General features: G+C 43.1%; 1 protein-coding gene across 4 annotated transcripts in view; it reads right to left on the bottom strand.

The window, feature by feature from the left end:
- daam2 (dishevelled associated activator of morphogenesis 2) overlaps window positions 1–18,587 on the bottom strand; it is a 391,719-nt gene extending 373,132 nt beyond the window's left edge. For all 4 annotated transcript variants that reach the window (XM_068027781.1, XM_068027780.1, XM_068027792.1 and 1 more), the window contains exon 1: window positions 18,361–18,587. The gene's annotated coding sequence lies outside the window, so the exon portion shown is untranslated. The remainder of the gene's footprint in view (window positions 1–18,360) is intronic.
- Between the last annotated feature and the right edge of the window lie 526 nt (window positions 18,588–19,113).

Here is a 19,113-nt window from a genome sequence, read left to right on the forward strand (position 1 = left end):
TAGAGAACTTGGAGGCTGAGTGAAAGGATTGTCTATTGAACAAGATTTTCATTGAATTCTTGCCATGAATGCAAGAGGAGTGCCTGAGGAGCATCCACAGATACAGGAACTTATGTCAAATCTTATACTGATTTGCACTTCATAGAGGCCAAACAGCTGTTGAGAAATGAAGAGTCTAGCTCTCTGGGAGCAGCTGTGCCAATGGAGGAGATGTGACTATATTGTTTATCTGTGAGGAGCAATATCTCTCTATGCACGAGGAAAATACCCTCAGGGTCAATGTACTGCTGCACACTCTGCTTCTCCAACCCCACTACAAGGATGTTTGCAGCAGCTACAGAATTGGTTATATTTCAGAAAACAGGAGCATTCTAGCAAGCATCCCACAGGGAGTTGAAGTTAAGGACCAGGGGAGGAATGCTTCACTCAACCAGGAATCCTAGACACCAGATTACTTTTTTATTCTGATATAAGATTCTGCCTTCACAAACCCCAAATGCTATTATTCTGCCTCTACAAGGAGTAGCCACCTTCCTTTGGTTGCGCTAGCCCTTCTGAAAACAAACCAAAATACTGCCATACTCTAAAGCCAGTCAGATAAGCACTAGACAGAGCAGTCATCTTAATTTGTTTGTACTACATGCAATCTACAGGACAGCACTGTGCATATAAGATGATGTCATTCATATCCCAAGTTCTTCTGATCACTTTGGTGTCATTGAAACTCTTTAACAAAGCGAGAGGTACCCCTAAAAGATGGCATCGCCCCATATACATACCACCAACACCAACACCACCACACCACATGTACTCAGAGCACTCATCAAATAAAAGAAACTCTTGGAGTGTGTACCAAACTAAATCCAGCCACGTAGAAAACCAGGCTTGTTTTATCCTGTGCCAGTATTTCTTGTTATGCCTGCTTTCAATACATAGACCACTTACTCGGAACAGATCCACAACATTACATCTGCCTAAATACACAATAACGAAGTAACAGAATTGATTATCTCCACGGTTCCTATGGTATGCTGCAGCCATTGCCATTCATGATGGATCTGCTTTGCACATCTTGCTGAGTTGCTTATTTTCCAAAAATGGCCAAATTATTTCAAGCAGAAATGCTTACTGCAAGAAATAAAGGATATAATTGCTCCCACCATGCTTTTGTATGTGTAATCACTGGCTGCAACAGGCTGGTTCTAAAAATGTTTGTCATGAGCTAGACAGGCTTTCCAAGGACTCTGAAGTAATTATCTGTTATTTAATTTTTCTCTTGTAGAGGAAAACAGGCAGGATATTTGGAGAATGTGGACCTGTGTCCAAGATTCAGCAATGTCATCAGACCTCATCCTACTGCAGCCTCTTTCAAAGCATTGGACTCCTGAAACTATGCACAAAGTTTGATTGAAAGACACCAAAAAAGGGAGAGTAATCAAGTTTACAAACAAATGGAATTACACGATTTTAATTCCTTCTTGGGGTGAACCAAGTAACAGATACTTGGGATGGTCTGAAACAGGCTCCTGAAGAGTTGGGTAGAGGCGCTGCTGATGTAATATTCTCAAATGAAAAAAGGCCAACATCACACGTGTTATGGAGGAATGCACACATGTTCACACTTGGAGATTGCCATCCAGGATTTTCCTGTCTTAGCCCTGGAAATAAAACAGCAAGGTGTACAGGGGACAAAGGCCATTTCCTCATGGGAACGAGAAAGGAAGAGTCTACACACCTTCTCCTGAGAAGTGAGAGTCTGGACACCGTCTCTTGCCAAGTGAGAATCTGGACACTGTCTCCTGGGAAGGGGATGTCTGGACTTTGTCTCCTGGGAAGCAGTAGTCAGGACACTGTCTCCTGGGAACATACATGTGAACGTACAAATTTGGAGCAGGAATAGGCCACTCGGCTCCTCGAGCCTGCTCCACCATTCAACAAAGATCATGGCTGATCTGACTGCAACCTCGACTCCACATTCCCGCCTGGCCCCAATAACCTTTCACCTCCTTGCTTAGCAAGAATCTACCTCTAAAAATATTCTCCTCATCTCTGACTTAAATAGGCGACCCCTTATTTTTAAACAGTGACCCTTAGTTCTAGATTCCCCCACAAGAGGGAACATCCTTTCCACAACCACCCTGTCAAGACCCCTCAGGATCTTATATGTTTCAATCAAGTCGCCTCTTACTCTTCTAAACTCCAGCGGATACAAGCCTAGCCTGTCCAATCTTTCCTCATAAGACAACCTGCCCATTCCAGGTATTAGTCTAGTAAACCTTCTCTGAACTGCTTCCAACGCATTTACATCCTTCCTTGAATAAGCAGACCAGTACTGTACACAGTACTCCAGATGTGGACTCACTAATGCCCTGTATAACTGAAGCATTACCTCCCTACTTTTGTATTCAATTCCCCTCACAATAATGATAAAATTCTATTAGTTTTCCTAATTACTTGCTGAACCTGCATACAAACCTTTTGTGATTCACGCACTAGGAGACACAGATCCCTCTGCATCTCAGAGCTCTGCAATCTCTCACCATTTAGATAATTTGTTTCTTTTTTTATTCTTCCTGCCAAAATGGGGAATTCCACAGTTTCCCACATTACATTCCAATTGCCAGATCTTTGCCCACTCACTTAGCCTATCTATACCCCTTTGTCGCCTCCTTATGTCCTCTTTGCAACATATTTTCCTACCTAACTTTGTAGCATCAGCGAATTTAGCAACCATACCTTTGGTCCCTTCATCCAAGTCATTTATATAAATTGTAAATAGTTGAGGCTCCAGCACTGATCCCTGTGGCACTTCACTCGTCACTTCTTGCCAACCAGAAAATGACCCATTTATGCCGACTCTCTGTTTCCTGTTAGCTAGCCAATCTTCTATCCATGCCAATATGTTATCCCCTACACCATGAGCTTTTATTTTCCGCAATAATCTTTGATGTGGCACTTTATCAAATGCCTTCTGAAATCTAAGTACAATACATTCATCGGTTCCCCTTTAACCACAGCACAAGTTACTTCTTCAAAGAACTCCAATAAATTGGTTAAAAATGAGTTCCCTTTCACAAAACCATGTTGACGGCCTGATTACCTTGAATATTTCTAAATGCTCTGCAATAAAGTCTTTGATTATAGCTTCTAACATTTTCCCTAAGACAGATGCTAAGCTAACTGGCCTGTAGTTTTCTGCTTTCTGTCTCCCTCTCTTTTTGAATAAAGGAGTTGCATTCACTATTTTCCAATCTAATGGAACCTTCCCTGAATCTGGGAAAGTTTGGAAAATTAAAACCAACGCATCAACTATTTCACTTGCCACTTCTTTTAAGACCCTAGGATGAACCCAGGGACTTGTCAGCCCGCAGCTCCAACAATTTGCTCAGTTCCACTTCCCCGGTGATTGTAATTTTCTTGAGTTCCTACCTCCCCTTCCATTTGCTGATTTACAGCTATCTCTTGGATGTTAGTCTCTAGTGAAGACCGATGCAAAATACCTGTTCAATTCATCTGCCATCTCCCTATTTTCTTTGCATTCCCCAGACTCACTTTCTATAGGACCAATGCTCACTTTGTTAACTCTTCTTTTTTAAATATCTATAGAAACTCTTACTATCTGTTTTTATATTTCTAGCTAGCCTTCTTTCCCTCTTTATCAAACTGTAAGTCATTCTTTGATGCTTTTTGTATTTCTGGCTAGCCTTCTCTCATACTCTCATTTTTTTCCTCTTTATCAATCTTTTAGTCATTCTTTTCTGTTTTTATATTCCATCTAATCTACTGACCTGCCACTCATCTTTGTGCAATTATATTCTTTTTCTTTAATTTTGATACTATCTTTATCTTTTTTAGTTAACCACAGATGGTGGGTCCTCCCCTCGGAATTTTACTTTCTCGTTGCAAGTATCTATTCTGGGTATTCTGAAATATCCCCTTAAATGTCTGCCACTGCATCTCTATTGACCTATCCCTTAACCTAATTTGCCAGTTCACTTTGCTTTCATGCCCTCATAATTACACTTATTTAAGTTTAAAATACTTGTCTTAGACTCACTCTTCTCTCCCACAAACTGAATAAAAAATTAAATGATAATGTAACCGCTGCTGCCTCGAGGCACCTTCACTATGAGGTCATTAATTAATCCTATCTCGTTGCACAATACCAGGTCTAGTATAGCCTGATCTCTGGTTGGCTCCAAAACATGCTGTTTTAAGAAACTATCCCGAAAACATTCTTTGAGCTCCTCATCTAGGCTACCTTTGCCCATCTGATTTTTCCAGTCTACATGTAAATTAAAATCCCCATGATTATTGCCGTACCTTTCCCATTATTTCTTCCTTTATAACTCGTCCTACTGTGTGGTTACTGTTAGGGGGCCTGCACACCACTCCCACAAGTGACTTCTTGCCTTTATCATTTCTCATCTCTACCCAAACAGCTTCTACATCCTGGTTTCCTAAACTTAGGTCATCCCTCTCTATTGCACTAATACCGTAATTAATTAACAGAGCCACCCCTCCACCTTTTCCTAGCTTCCTGTCCTTCCTAAATATCATGTACCCTTCAATATTCAGGTCCCAATCTCGTCATCCTGCAGCCATGTCTCTGTAATAGCTACCAGATCGTACATATTTATTTCTATTTGCACTATCAGTTCATCTGTTTTGTTTCAAATCCTATGTGCATTCAGACACAGAGCCTTTACTTTTGTCCTTTTATTATTTTTGTAACCTCTAGCCTTACCTGGTAATTTACTCTTAGATTTGTACCTCTGTCCCTGCCTATCATGCCCTGTTTATCATTTCCTTTATTAATACCTCTCTCTCTTGCAATGTCTCGACTCTTTGATTTGCCACATCTTCCCAAATGTAATCCCTTTGATCCCTGGGAAGGGGGAGTCCAGACACTGTCTCTTGGGAAGTGAGAGTCTGGACACTGTCTCATGGGAAGGTCTAGTCTGGACAATGTCTCCTGGGAAGACTGAGTCTGCACATTGTCACTTTGGAAGGGGCATCTGTACACTTCATCTTGGGAAGGGGGGAGTCTGGAACACTGTCTGCTGGGAAGGGGGAATCTGGACACTGTCTCCTGGGAAGGGGGAGTCTGGACACTGTCTTCTGGGAAGGTTGAGTCTGGACACTGTCTTCTGGGAAGGTCGAGTCTGGACACTGTCTTCCGGGAAGGTCGAGTCTGGACTGTCTTCCGGGAAGGTCGAGTCTGGACACTGTCTTCTGGGAAGGTCGGGTCTGGACACTGCCTCCTGGGAAGGTCGGGTCTGGACACTGCCTCCTGGGAAGGTCGGGTCTGGACACTGCCTCCTGGGAAGGTCAAGTTTGAACACTGTCTCCAGGGAAGGGGGAGTCTGGACACTTCCTCCTGGGAAGGGGGAGTCTGGACTGTTTCTTGGGACACGGGAGTTTGGACATTGCCTCTTGGGAAGGGGGAGTCTGGACACTGTCTCTTGAGAAGGTCGAGTCTGGGCACTGTCTCTTGAGAAGGTCGAGTCTGGACACTGTCTCCTGGGGAGCGGCTGACTGGACACTATCTTCTGGGTTGGGGGCAGTCTGGATACTGTCTCTTGGGAAGCAGGAGTCTGGACACTGTCTCGTGGACTGCTGAACTGGATTTTCTCGGGGTGGCCATGGCCCCAACGACAGGCTTTTTCGGGGACATCAGATTTTATGCCAGCTGCTAATGAGCTGCTTTCGGGGTTCCCATCCCTTTGAGGGGCAAGAGCTCGCCTCCAAGACCTGCCGGCCAATCGGAGGGTGGGCAGCTCTTCAATCCCAGCAGTGCACTTGGAGTGGTGGCCACTGCTGGGACTGCATCCAGCCGAGAGACGCCGAGATGGACGCCATCCTCAGAAGCAGGTGAATGTGATCGGGGTTTCCGTGGCCAGGCAGGCATGTCCCGGCTGAGGGATGTGCGGTGTTGGTGAGGGCAGGTGTGGCGCGTTGCTGCGGTGGCAGGCTTTGCCACCAGTGGGAGCCCCTCCGTGGGCTTCAGAATGCCCCAATTAGGAGGGCACCCCCCACCCCAAGCCCACAGGGAGGCCACCAGGGTTTAACAGGTGGTCTCCCCACATGGCAGAGGGCTCACCCACCAGAATAAAATGCCAGCAGTGGTGGGAAGACATCTTTAATTGGCCACTTAAGTGGCACAATTGGCTTCTGGGTGGGAGCGCTGTCCTCCACAACCCTGCCATGGCGGCAGGAAGGTGACAGTGATTCCACCTCCTGCCTTCCCACAGCATGTTCTGCCCCTCCGCCCCCCCATCCTGCACAACACCTGCCTTCTACCCCGCACTTGCAGGCCCCATAAAATTCAGCCCACTGTAAGCAAATCCTAGACATCTGCTTACACAGATTCCTGAAAATGGATCAATATTTTGTAGGCCTCAGAGTCCTTCCTGGCTAATGGGAACATTAGTAGCACAAGTCAGTTAGCAGTGTATTGCTGTACAATGTGTTTTTGCAAGAGTAAATCAGTTCATCTCATTCCTCATGGCAGCATTATCCTCACTTAGTGCCCTAAAGTGAGTGTATCTGCCTAGTATTTGGATTCCCAGTGAGTCTCTTCAATGACGCTGCAAGTTTAAATCCTAACTCCTCTGGATTGCCTACTTCCCCCACCAGCAGCCGCCAATCACCCACACCATGCTACATATAAACCCTTGGTGTGAGCTGGTGCAGGATTCTGGATATCCAATCTACTGCACCTTCTAGATAGTCCTAGCTCAGCTGTCTTTCAATCTCCCATTACACATCATGCTGGAGCAACTTTGCATCTTCATTGCTGATGCTGAAACTGGGATTGACATCAATCGGTTCAAGTTCTGCTACTATTGGATACACTACATTTCTAGGATATTTATTATCTTCACTGGCTGATTGCGTGCCATCGTTTCCTGCACACTTGCCTGAATGTACACCAGAAAGATTGATTTTATTTTCACAAATAACTCATGAGGGAAAATAACTTGTATTCTGTGAGGACACATTGAACGTTCTGCTTTTCACACTTAAAGCACACTACACTAAAAAAGCACTACATTGGTTGTCAAGCACTTTCAAACATCCTGACGTCATGAAAGGCACTATGCAAATGTAAGACTTTGTTTTATAAAAAGCCTGAAAGAAAAGAGCACTTGAGTGGAGCAAAGATTTTTTTGTCAGTGCACACTATCTGTAATGAAATTGTAAGCCTGTTCTTTATAAACAGTTTTACGATACGGTAATCCAAAGCACACAGAGGAAATTGCCCCCCTCCCCACACCCCCCCCCCCCCCACCCCATCCTTCCACAGGGACCATCAGTAAAGAAGTTCAGCAATCTTTCTCCACAGATGTTGCTGAGTATTTCCAGCATTTTCCATTTTTATTTCATATTTCCAGCATCCGCAGTACTTTGCTTTTAGAGAACTTCCCTATCCCTGTGCAAGATCAAATAGTTTTGCTTTTAACTGTTTTCTGGGAATTTCTGCAAAGAGCTTCTACATTTTTGCAGGATACTTTACAAATTCCCCAAACATCTGACTGTTGGGCAGTGCCGAATAGGTAACAGTTCAAATCCAATATAGTTCTTAACTTTCAGCTGATTCATCCAGTGGATCAATTAGAAATGCCAAGAGGTAGGAAAGTTTAAGATATGTCCATGTGCAAAATATGGCTATTAAACCATCTCAGTTAACCTCTCTGCTTTTTTCAAGTAATGTCTCTGGGATAGCATAATTAAAAATGACCTTAAAAGTTGGGGTAGTAAGCAATAGAAATGCAGTCAGATGGAACTTTCGACTCAAAGGGTAGTAGACTACAAGGTCAATTTTCTGAATGTATATCCCTTACATGGGTTCTTAACCATTGGGATCTCATGTCAGGGAATTTCAGGCAAGCTCCCATGACTTTCCATCCATTCATTTTAATGGACTTGAAGTTATGGTGCATGACGCTCCGCAACAAAAGCATGCTTTTGGAAAATTGATTCTTGCATGTTAAAAGTATTCATCACGTGAGGTGCTACAGGATATCCTGAGGATGTGATAAAAGTGTTATAAGTGCATGTTCTTTCTTGAAACTGGATGAATAAGTTACCAGAAATGGCTATTAAAGTGAACACGATAATGGTTTCAAAAGATAGTTAAATGTATTTCAGGAGAAAATATACAGAGGGAGCTGGTAAGAAAACAGGTAGGTGGGTCTCATCTATCAATAGGTGACAGGCTAGTTAGACTTAATAGCATTTTGCTTTACCTAAATGTTCCTCTGCTTTTAGACTGTGAAATCTTTAAGCCATGGTTTAGATTTCAAACAGGAATCTCGCACATCTGCAGCATCAGGTGTTTTACAGCTGGTAACTGGAGCTAGTTAAAGAAAAATGTTTTGCTTAGTGACAGAACAGTAGCTGAATTCTTTATCGAGTGTGGCTTGAAATGGAGTAAAAGGCAGATCCTGCAAGCACTAACGTGGGCAATACTAATTTATATCTCCACTTGGATCATTTCCAACATGGCTACCAAAATGCCCTGAAGAGAGATGTAACCCATCTCACATTGATGGGTGAAGTATTAGGAGGCACTCTATGTTCCTATAACAATCCCCAGTAATATTTAGAAGAAAAATATTTATGAAGTAATAATCTTGCTTTGCTTTGAAAAAGCGTGGGCAACAGGACATTGGAGCCACAACACACTATGCCAATGGTAGGACTCGATTTTATGGCTAGATGGCCCATGCAATAAGTTCCAGATACCCAGTCTAAGCTATGCTGTAATGAAAGGGATTGAATGAGATTGACATAATGGTGTGCTCTGCTGCACTCCGAGTGGACAACCTAAAGCAGCACTGGAGAAAGTCGAGGAGAAGACTGCTCATCTCACTTTCCTCCCTTCCTCTCATCTCTGCAGCCAACGTACAGCTCAGACAGATAAAGAAATGGGACGGGAGGAATACAATTCTTTTTAAACTGATAAACCAATGTGAGGAGCTGATGTCCAGATTGCAAACTACCAACAAGTATTTCAGCCTTGGCTCAGTGATAACACTCTCTTGTCTGAGTCAGAAGGCCCCACTCCAGAGACATGAGCACAGAATCTAGGCCTGCACTTGTGTGAAGTTCTGGACTCTAAAGGATGCTGTTTTTGAGCTGAGACGTTAAACCAGAACCCCATTTGCCCTCTGAGGTAAATATAAAAGATTCAATAACAATACTCAGAGCAGTGATGTACTTCCTGGCCAATATTTATCCTTCATCCAACATCACTGAAAGCAGGTTATCTGGTTGCTCATGACACTTCTGTTTATGGTATCCGACTGTGCACAGACTGGTTGCCACATTTCCCTACATTAGAACAGCAACTGTACTTCAAAAGATACTTCGTTGGCTGGAAAGTCTTTTGGGATATCCTGAAGTTGTGAAAGGTGCTTTATAAATCCAAGTCTTACTTTTTATTTCTTATAAAATGGAGCACATGAGACAAAATGAATCCGAAAGTACCAGCCAGATGAAGCCACGCTTGGGATTAGAAGCCTGCAGACTGTAAAAGGAGAACTAAAGCTTTCTGATTCTGGAAACAAATGAATTAGAGTTGGTGATGGTGCTTTTACAACAGCAAAAATTCAGAACAAAGGAAGAGCTTATGGGATGAACAATAAAATCTATCTTGCACATATTCATAAATACAGTCCTCACAGTAGTAATAGACAAATGATAAATTGGCACAGGACACAAGTATCTCACTCAGGAGCAAGATTTTCACTGCCACACATCATTTTCTATTCATGTGCTAAATCTCTATCTGAACCCCCTTGATTAGATTCTAGCCTCTAGGCCCTCCCGGGTATCCACTATTCTCTATATAAACCATCTGAACCCCTCAATTAGATTCCAGTCTGTAATCACTCCCAGATATCTATTATTCTATATAAAACCATCTGAACCCCTTGATTAGATTCCAGTCTGTAATCACTCCCGGGTATCCATTATTCTCTATATAAACCATCTGAACCCCTCGATTAGATTCCAGTCTGGAATCACTCCCAGATATCCATTATTCTATATATAAACCATCTGAACCCCTCGATTAGATTCCAGTCTGCAATCACTCCCAGATATCCACTATTCTCTATATAAACCATCTGAACCCCTCAATTAGATTCCAGTCTGTAATCACTCCTGGGTATCCATTATTCTATACATAAACCATCTGAACCCCTTGACTAGATTCCAGTCTGTAATCACTCCCGGGTATCCATTATTCTCTATATAAACCATCTGAACCCCTTGATTAGATTCCAGTCTGCAATCACTCCCAGATATCCACTATTCTCTATATAAATCATCAGAACCCCTCAATTAGATTCCAGTCTGTAATCACTCCCAGATATCCATTATTCTATATATAAACTATCTGAATCCCTTGATTAGATTCCAGTCTGTAATCACTCCCAGATATCCATTATTCTATATATAAACCATCTGAACACCTCGATTAGATTCCAGTCTGTAATCACTCCCAGATATCCATTATTCTATATATAAACTATCTGAACCCCTTCGATTAGATTCCAGTCTGTAATCACACTCAGATATCCATTATTCTATATGTAAACTATCTGAACCCCTCGATTAGATTCCAGTCTGAAATCACACTCAGATATCCATTATTCTATATGTAAACTATCTGAACCCTTCGATTAGATTCCAGTCTGTAATCACTCCCAGGTATCCATTATTCTATATATAAACCATCTGAACCCCTCGATTAGATTCCAGTCTGTAATCACACTCAGATATCCATTATTCTATATGTAAACTACCTGAACCCCTCGATTAGATTCCAGTCTGAAATCACACTCAGATATCCATTATTCTATATGTAAACTATCTGAACCCTTCGATTAGATTCCAGTCTGTAATCACTCCCAGATATCCATTATTCTATATATAAACCATCTGAACACCTCGATTAGATTCCAGTCTGTAATCACTCCCAGATATCCATTATTCTATATATAAACTATCTGAACCCCTTCGATTAGATTCCAGTCTGTAATCACTCCCAGGTATCCATTATTCTATATATAAACCATCTGAACCCCTCGATTAGATTCCAGTCTGTAATCACACTCAGATATCCATTATTCTATATGTAAACTACCTGAACCCCTCGATTAGATTCCAGTCTGAAATCACACTCAGATATCCATTATTCTATATGTAAACTATCTGAACCCTTCGATTAGATTCCAGTCTGTAATCACTCCCAGATATCCATTATTCTATATGTAAACTATCTGAACCCCTTCGATTAGATTCCAGTCTGTAATCACTCCCAGATATCCATTATTCTATATATAAATCATCTGAACCCCTCTTCATCACTTCCAGCATTTCCTTCTTAACAATTGCAGTCTCTATATTAATTTAGAGATAGTTTGAAGGGAAATAAAGTCACAATTCCCCACAACAAATATATATACATGCAACATAATTTTTCAGATGAATTGTTACAATTTTGGTACAAAATGATAAGGCTTTCGTGTAACAAGGACATCTTTCTGCAACACTACTCTGGCTGTAAACTCAGAAAAGAAAGTCCTGTATGCTCCTGAAAGGAGTCTCACACTGGGTTTTGCTACACAATGGAAAATGGGTTTGGAGTCCAGCTGAAACGCTGCCTAAAACATCCCTCGTGTGGGGGAATAGGCAAGAGCGGAGCAGCTGCAGAAAAATAGAAAAGGTCAAAGTAAATATACGGAAACACAGCGCCTCCTCCCTCAATCCACCTTCATCAGCCAACTTCACACAGTGGCAATCAGCCCTCACCTTGCCAAATACGTATCGGATGCCCGAACAAGACATTGAACTGGCAAGGGCCCATGCAGTCAAAGCCATGTTTGACCCAAAATGCACCTCACTGATGTGACAATCTAACTGAGATAGTAATATGATGAAATCATTCATTATTCTCTTTTACTTGTTTCTTTTTTCATTGATTGCCCTGAAGGACATTGCCGCTGTAAGAATTTTGTAATTGCTGTCTGATTGCCAAGATGAACTGCGCTTAAAACAAAAAAAAGTATTTTTATTTATTGCTTCTTTAAGCACGATCTCGGGAGGGAAGTGAAGCCACTGGAGGTGCTGTCGGTGCAGAATGGGATAGAAACCATTCATCCAGTTTCTTGCACTGAGGCGCTGTGGGCGGAATGGAGGCCAGTTCGTAGAAAAGCAACAGAAACAAACCACTGTCGTGGGATGAATGGGCATCATCGAGCCAGTCCGTAACTGCGCACTAACAAGGAGGAGATTTCAATTATTCAATATCCTGAAATTTCCTTTTTAACACCATTGGGACAGCGTTGGCCCCACAAGGCAAAAGTCCACCATCTCCTTCTCGGGGCATCTCGGCATGTGGAGTAAGTGTGGCCTTGCCAACGCCACAAGTCATCCTCAGAAGTTTAATTTTTTTAATTTTCAAAAAAAATGATCCACAAAGTATTCCAAATTGTTTGGGAAGATCTTATTTAAAAAAAAAACAATCGAATTAATCAGACCTCCGCTGTATCAAGCAAAACAGAATAAAATCAGATTCAAAATTATCTCTTTAAAATCACTTGTATTTTTGTATGCCAGTGATCTCCCCTCCCCATAATCACTTCTAATCAGAGACATTTATTTACAGTGACTGAATAAATCAAATTCCATTTCCATTACGCAGGAGATTCCAGGATTATGACCGGAGTTCGGAGGATCGCATTCTGTTATACTGTCCGGTTTTTTTTTCTCTTTGTGTTTTCTCTTTGCAGAAAGTGGTCGTGTCTATATTGTGCAGAAGGATTGTTTTTATCGGTTGCTAAATTTTTAATTCTTTGGTATTTCAGGATTATTTTCTCCGTGCATTGGAAATTGCATCTCCATCAGTTTTGCTGTAATCACACCAGTTCCTCTGGCAGTTGAATCATCCATTTGTATTATGTTAGAGAGGGAGAGGGTGCAGGAAGACACTTCACTTGTCAACGCTCACAGAGCCAGGAGGATCAATTGCCTCTGCAGGCTTTGGGGGTTGCTTTTGCTGCAAGGGCATAAATGCAGACACCAACACGAGAGATCTTACAGTCAGTCTGCCCACTTTCACACTGTCATCGTCACAATCAAGGGGCTGTTAGTTCAAACTCCACCGTGGCAAGTTTGGAAATTGCATTCAATAAATTTGGTCATCTGTGGGCCGCCACTAGGAGAAATAAATGACCAATGAAAGCGGTCGGGTTGTCATTTAAAAAATACAATGTATTTAAAACGATGGGCTCGGTCCATTGAAGTCCATTTCCTCTTCCCTTGTGCTTTTCGGCTGGGGTTCAGTGCCTTTCTGTACAGACAGCGACACAATCTGTTTCGAATGATGGAATAACAGAAACTGGCGCTTGGCACAAAACAAAATGTGGTCAGACCAAATGGGTATGCGAAGGGGGCAGATGTTTGCAGTTTGTGAAGATTCTGGGGTTGAAGCGGTTAATTGGATCAACATTTTACATCAAAGTTCACTGTCTGGAATTGGGGGGGGGGGAGGTGGACATATGTTACTAACCTGACATATGCCAGCTGTAAGGCACAATTCTGACAGAAATGGGCATTAATTTGTATGTTAGGTATAAACGACAATACGGAGCGGAATAAATGGGATAGGACATGCTTCTATGGAAGAATGAAATAGGTGGCCTCTCTCGTTCACACTAGGAGTGGACAGGATACCACAGAATCCCAATTCAAAAATGATTGGAGTTAACCCTCTATGTACTGGAAACACAGAATTTCAAATACAAACCAGAATTACCTCTGTGTACGCGCACCTTAAAACAATCCAAATGGACAGGAATTAACTCTGTATATTATATATTTTAAAAAACACAGAATCCCAATTCAGTAGGATTTAATTCTGTGTACTGGATACTTCGGAAAGACGGAATCCCAAACACACTGCAGGTGATATTGACTCGGTGTATTGGATATTTAAAAATACAGAATCACAAATTCAGTGGGGTTGCTATTAACTCTCTGCATGCTGGCTATTTTAAAGTCCCAGAATTCAAATCAAAAGGGACTGAGATTAACTCTCCGTGTACTGGGTGTTTAAAAGCATAGAATGCGAATCGAAAGGGGCCGGGATTAACTCTCTGCATGCTGGATATTTTGAAAACATAATCCGTTGAACTGCGCTTTTTTTTTCTTTCTGTGGGAATTTGGGGAAGCTTTGACGTAGCAGCAAGATTTAAGCAGCCAAAGAAAATCATTGCGCACATCAGGACAACTCTGGCCGCAATTCAAAGGCTGCTGCAGGCTCCGCGCACTACTAAACAGAACAGGAAAGGAGAGAAAGGTGAAAAGAGTTTTAAGGCGTTTATAAAAACAAGTAAGTAATTGGAGACAACGTTCCCTCAGAGATGGCCAGATGGCTATCAGTTATATACACTGTACCGCTGCTGTTTAGACTACTCATAAATCAGGATCCCACTATCGCTCTGCTTACTAACAGTAAGAAGGCAGGAATGTAATGAACCGCACTGGGACACTGGCCTTTCCGTGTCCATATTCACCAGGGATTCGTTTGGTTACACAATACACTCGCACATATACATCCCACCCCCGACCCCCACACACACGTTTATATATATATATATATATAGTCATGCTAGGTCCCCACTTGCCAATAATGAGGCACATCAATTTTGTCATGAACATTGATTTTTAACTGTTGCTGGAGTGAGGAAATGACTTGTTAAACAGATCAGCTGTGGCTGGAAGCTGGAAATAAACATTTACATACTGACAGACATCAAAGGTGAGGAAGAGCATTCTGGGCCTGCGAAGGAGGATGCAATCCACAAGAGCCAGGACTGTTAGACCAGCTGGTCACATGACTACCTGACTGTTCCAGGGTTTTCTTTTGAACTGGCCACAGAGAGTTTGAACTCAGAAAGCAGAATGCCCCTGGACTGAGAAGATCTCTCCTGGCTGACTCGCCACAGCCCCTCCTGTCTGTCTGCTCCCATCTCTTTCTCACAGAACTCCAAATCCACTGAAAACACACAAACCCCAAGAGAGAAACGTCTCCTATAGTGAACAAGGTTTAAGAAGAATACTGGGCCCCAACTAAAAACAGGATCTATCCACAATAAAGGACACGACAGTGAGCTCGAAGAACTGTAACACAAAAAAACTCCTCAAATATTGCCTCAAACTTTTCCACTTCAGTTCTTCTGTTTTCTTTCTGTCTCTATCTGCATGTGTGTATCTTGTGGGTGCGTCATGTATCCATAGACATTAACTGAATTACAGTTTAAGTTTAACAAAAATTTCACTTTTCTTCTTTAAACCTGAGAAAACCTGTTTGTGCTGGTTTCTTTGCCTTATAATTGGAAAGCAGTGAAAAAGAATTCACCAAGGGGGAACGGAAAACACAGTGTTTAAAAATTAAACACTGTTACAGTAAGACCAGGTGAAGGTGCAGAGACACCTCTAGGCACCTTTCTCACTTGGTCGTAACAATATAGTTACATATAATTATTGGCCCCATGGCGCTTATTACTGTGGGATCAGATTAGAAATTGGACACTTACAGCGTCTGGAATATAACGAGTTAACTTAAAAATAAAGCATCTGTCCAGTAAACCTGGCTAACTTCAAACCAGTCAAAATCACTCTCCTAAATTCCCGCTTTATTTTTAATTTCAATCCTCGCTTGCCGACAGCGTGCAGATGTACTGGTGAAAGGGGTCGATGAGAAAGCTTCCCTCGCCATGACTGGGTCTCAGCAAATTCCCCAGCAGCCGGGCTACTTTCTGCCTCATCGGAATCCTTTCCCAATCTCCTCCACCTATCCCCATCCTTCCAGGATGAGGACTGGCCACTAATTCCTATAAGAGAGAGGCAGAAAGTTCCAACGTGTTGCTCTCCAAACAGCAGCCAGTCACTGAATTCTGGAACAGCCGTGTCACACCCATTCCACTCTCTCCCTCTCCCAGTCAATAAATCCAGTCTTCTGCTCCGACACTTGTCAGCATCACACCATTCACCCCGCTCCCCACCGGGACTGGGACCCGCAAGACACCCGCCAAACTGACACCGGGACCAGCAATACACCCGCTAAACTGGTACCGGGACCCGCAACACACCCGGTAAACTCTATCGGGACCCGCAGTACACCCCTAAACTCTACAGGAACCCGCAATACATCCCTAAACTGGTTCTGAAACCCGCAATACAATCACTAAACTGGCACCGGGATCCGCAATACACCCGCTAAACTCTACCGGGAGCCGCAATACAACCGCTAAACTCTACCAGGACCCACAGTACACCCCGAAACTCTACAGGGACCTGCAAGACATCCCTAAACTGGTTCTGAAACCCGCAATACACCCGCTAAACTGGTACCGGGACCCGCAATATAGCTCCCTCCCACCGGGACTAGGACCCGCAACACCTCCCCCCCCCCCCTTAAGCTGGTATTGGAATGCGTATTACAGCCTTCCCCCTCCTCTGCAACCCCCCAACCCCACTCCCGCAGTCACACACATCCAATCGGCAATACATCCGCCAGCCCACCTCCGCGCCGTACCGGGACTCATTCATAATACAACCCCCCACCCCCCCCCCCCCCCCCCTCCTCCCCTCCAATGATAATAAACCCGGATTTTAGTGGGACCATTGTAACCACCCCTTACCCACTCCCCATCTCCTCCTCACCCAGCACTAGGTCTCCTCTTCATACCACAGGGACAGTCTCATAACCTGGGAATCCTGAATAGTCCTCGGAAAATTGAGTGTACTGTATCCAAGCATCAAACAAGTAACAAATTCAAACTCTGCTGTCCTTCCAGAGAGGAACTTCTGTTCGAGTTTATATCTGGTCCTCCAGCATCGGTTGACATTAGCAAGATAGGGGGTGTATTGGCAGCTTCTGGGCTACGGAAGAAGGGACCTTTCCCATCAGTGTTCGACCAGGGTAGATGGCATGAGTGAGAGCGAAGGAAGACCGAACCGTTTATCGTAAGGACCAGATATGTGGGTCAAGGTTAGAAAAGGCAACTTCTTTACAATCTGGTCAAGTGTTGGGAGAGATGGGGGACTGTTTCCGTGGCGGGGTTAGGGATGGAGAGACAAGTCCTTTAACAGTCAGGTCAAGTGTTAACACTTTCACCATCAGATTAAGGGTTGGAGCAGATGAGGAGACGGGTCCTATATCGCTCGCGTGGAAACTGTAGAACCTTAAAGAGCCATCCAGTGTGACACAACCTAGCATTTCAGAAAGTTTATACTTAAGTACATATATTCGCAAATCAATAACAAGCGCAGTCCTCAAGTAAGCATTGGTGAAAATCAACATTATTAAAAAATACAAGCAGTAATGAAATATGTTGCAAACGGAGTAAAAATAATTGTTAAAACGCATCTCCTAATGTGTCAATAGAAACAAGAAGTTAAAGCAAATGCGTAATTCGATGTGTAACAACTCACAATGTGTTAAAATCACTCTGATACAAGCGCTTTGGAGTTACAGTTGGGAAGAAATTAGCGGGTGCGTTGCAGCAGAAACAGAGGCAGAAATATCGGAACTGACTTCAGCTCACACATCAATGTCATGTTCTAATTTTCAAGAGTGATCTGTCTACAGGGTGGACTGTCGATCTCGCTGGAGCAGAATCCCTACATATCTATTTGGACTTCACGGATAGACAACAGAGGCACAGCCAAACACACACACAAAACTGAACTGAACGCCCCGTGCAACACGAGCAGCTCTATCCCTCCTTTCGCACCCAGTGCAATGCCTGACCCCTAGCAACATATTCGATTTACAGGGAGTTGAAAAGGTTAACAGATGTTCTGTGTGAGAGAAAGAAAAACTAAGTAATCGCTCTTCTCAAAATCGTGTGAAATGAATAACCTATACGGAAAACCAAGAGCAAAGACACTACAATCCAAATGTGCTCTCTTTCTTCAAATTATGTCTATCTGAGAAAGTGAGATATATATCTCACGCAAACATGTTAAAATTGCAAACCCGTATCACTTCCTCTGAACTAAATGTAAGACTTCTCAGTGCAGCTACCATCCCTCGGCTGCATTAGAAAACCTCGCAACGTTTACCTTTCTTATAAGTGATGATTCAAAAGAATATATTCTTACATAGGGAATATACTCTCTCCCAATCCTCCAGCAGTCCGTTATGCAGTAGGACGCGAACAATTAATTGTGTTGTCACAAACTTTACATGAATGAAAATGAAAGGGGCATTCTCGCTGATGTACCCTAAGAAAAAACAGTGCAGGAGTTTGCAGTTCATAGAATGTAAGTACTTACACTCAAAGCATTTCTATTGATTTCTTTTCCGTTTTCTGTCTGCAGAACAAGTCACCCAGATTTCCGAGTAGAGAGCAGGGTAAGGGGGTTCTTTAAAAATTGGATATATCCTTGGAAGTCTGTCAGAATTAGTGAACGAAAGAATACATTTTGGTTGTAAAGCTTCCACTTTTCCGATTGAGCCGGTGCACCGGTTGCTCCCACTCTCGCAGCGAGTCCTCCCAGCTCACTCACTGACACTGATTTGTTTTCACTTTTTTTTTAGTCCTCTTCAGACAGGCTGCGACGTCACTCTTCCATCGCAACCAAACACAAACCAAGATACTGAAAGGAGCATAGCAGTGGTGCTGGCCAATTAGTTACAAGGTTTCTGTTTCCGGGAGATGCAGCGAGGCACTTTGGGAGTTGTAGTTTTGCTGCTGTTGCAGGCACCATGTAAAAAAATGTTCAGAGAGTTTTCCGTTCTCCGAGGTCTAACCCCGACATTGTGATTGAACCTGCTGACAAGGGTGGTGCTGCTGTTGTCTGGCCTACCGACCTCCACCTTGCAGAGACTCAGCGCCAACTCTCAGGCACTTCTTCCTACCTCCCCCTGGACCATGACCCCACCTCTGAACTTCAAGCTACTGTCCATAGGACTGTCACTAACCTCATCTCCTCCAGAGATCTTCTGTCTACAGCTTCAAACCTCACAGTCCCACAACCCCACAAACAGGACTGTTCTTGACCCGCTGAACTTATTTCTTCCTATCT

The sequence above is a fragment of the Heterodontus francisci genome, chromosome 3, assembly GCF_036365525.1.
Source record: "Heterodontus francisci isolate sHetFra1 chromosome 3, sHetFra1.hap1, whole genome shotgun sequence".
Lineage (NCBI taxonomy): Eukaryota > Metazoa > Chordata > Chondrichthyes > Heterodontiformes > Heterodontidae > Heterodontus > Heterodontus francisci.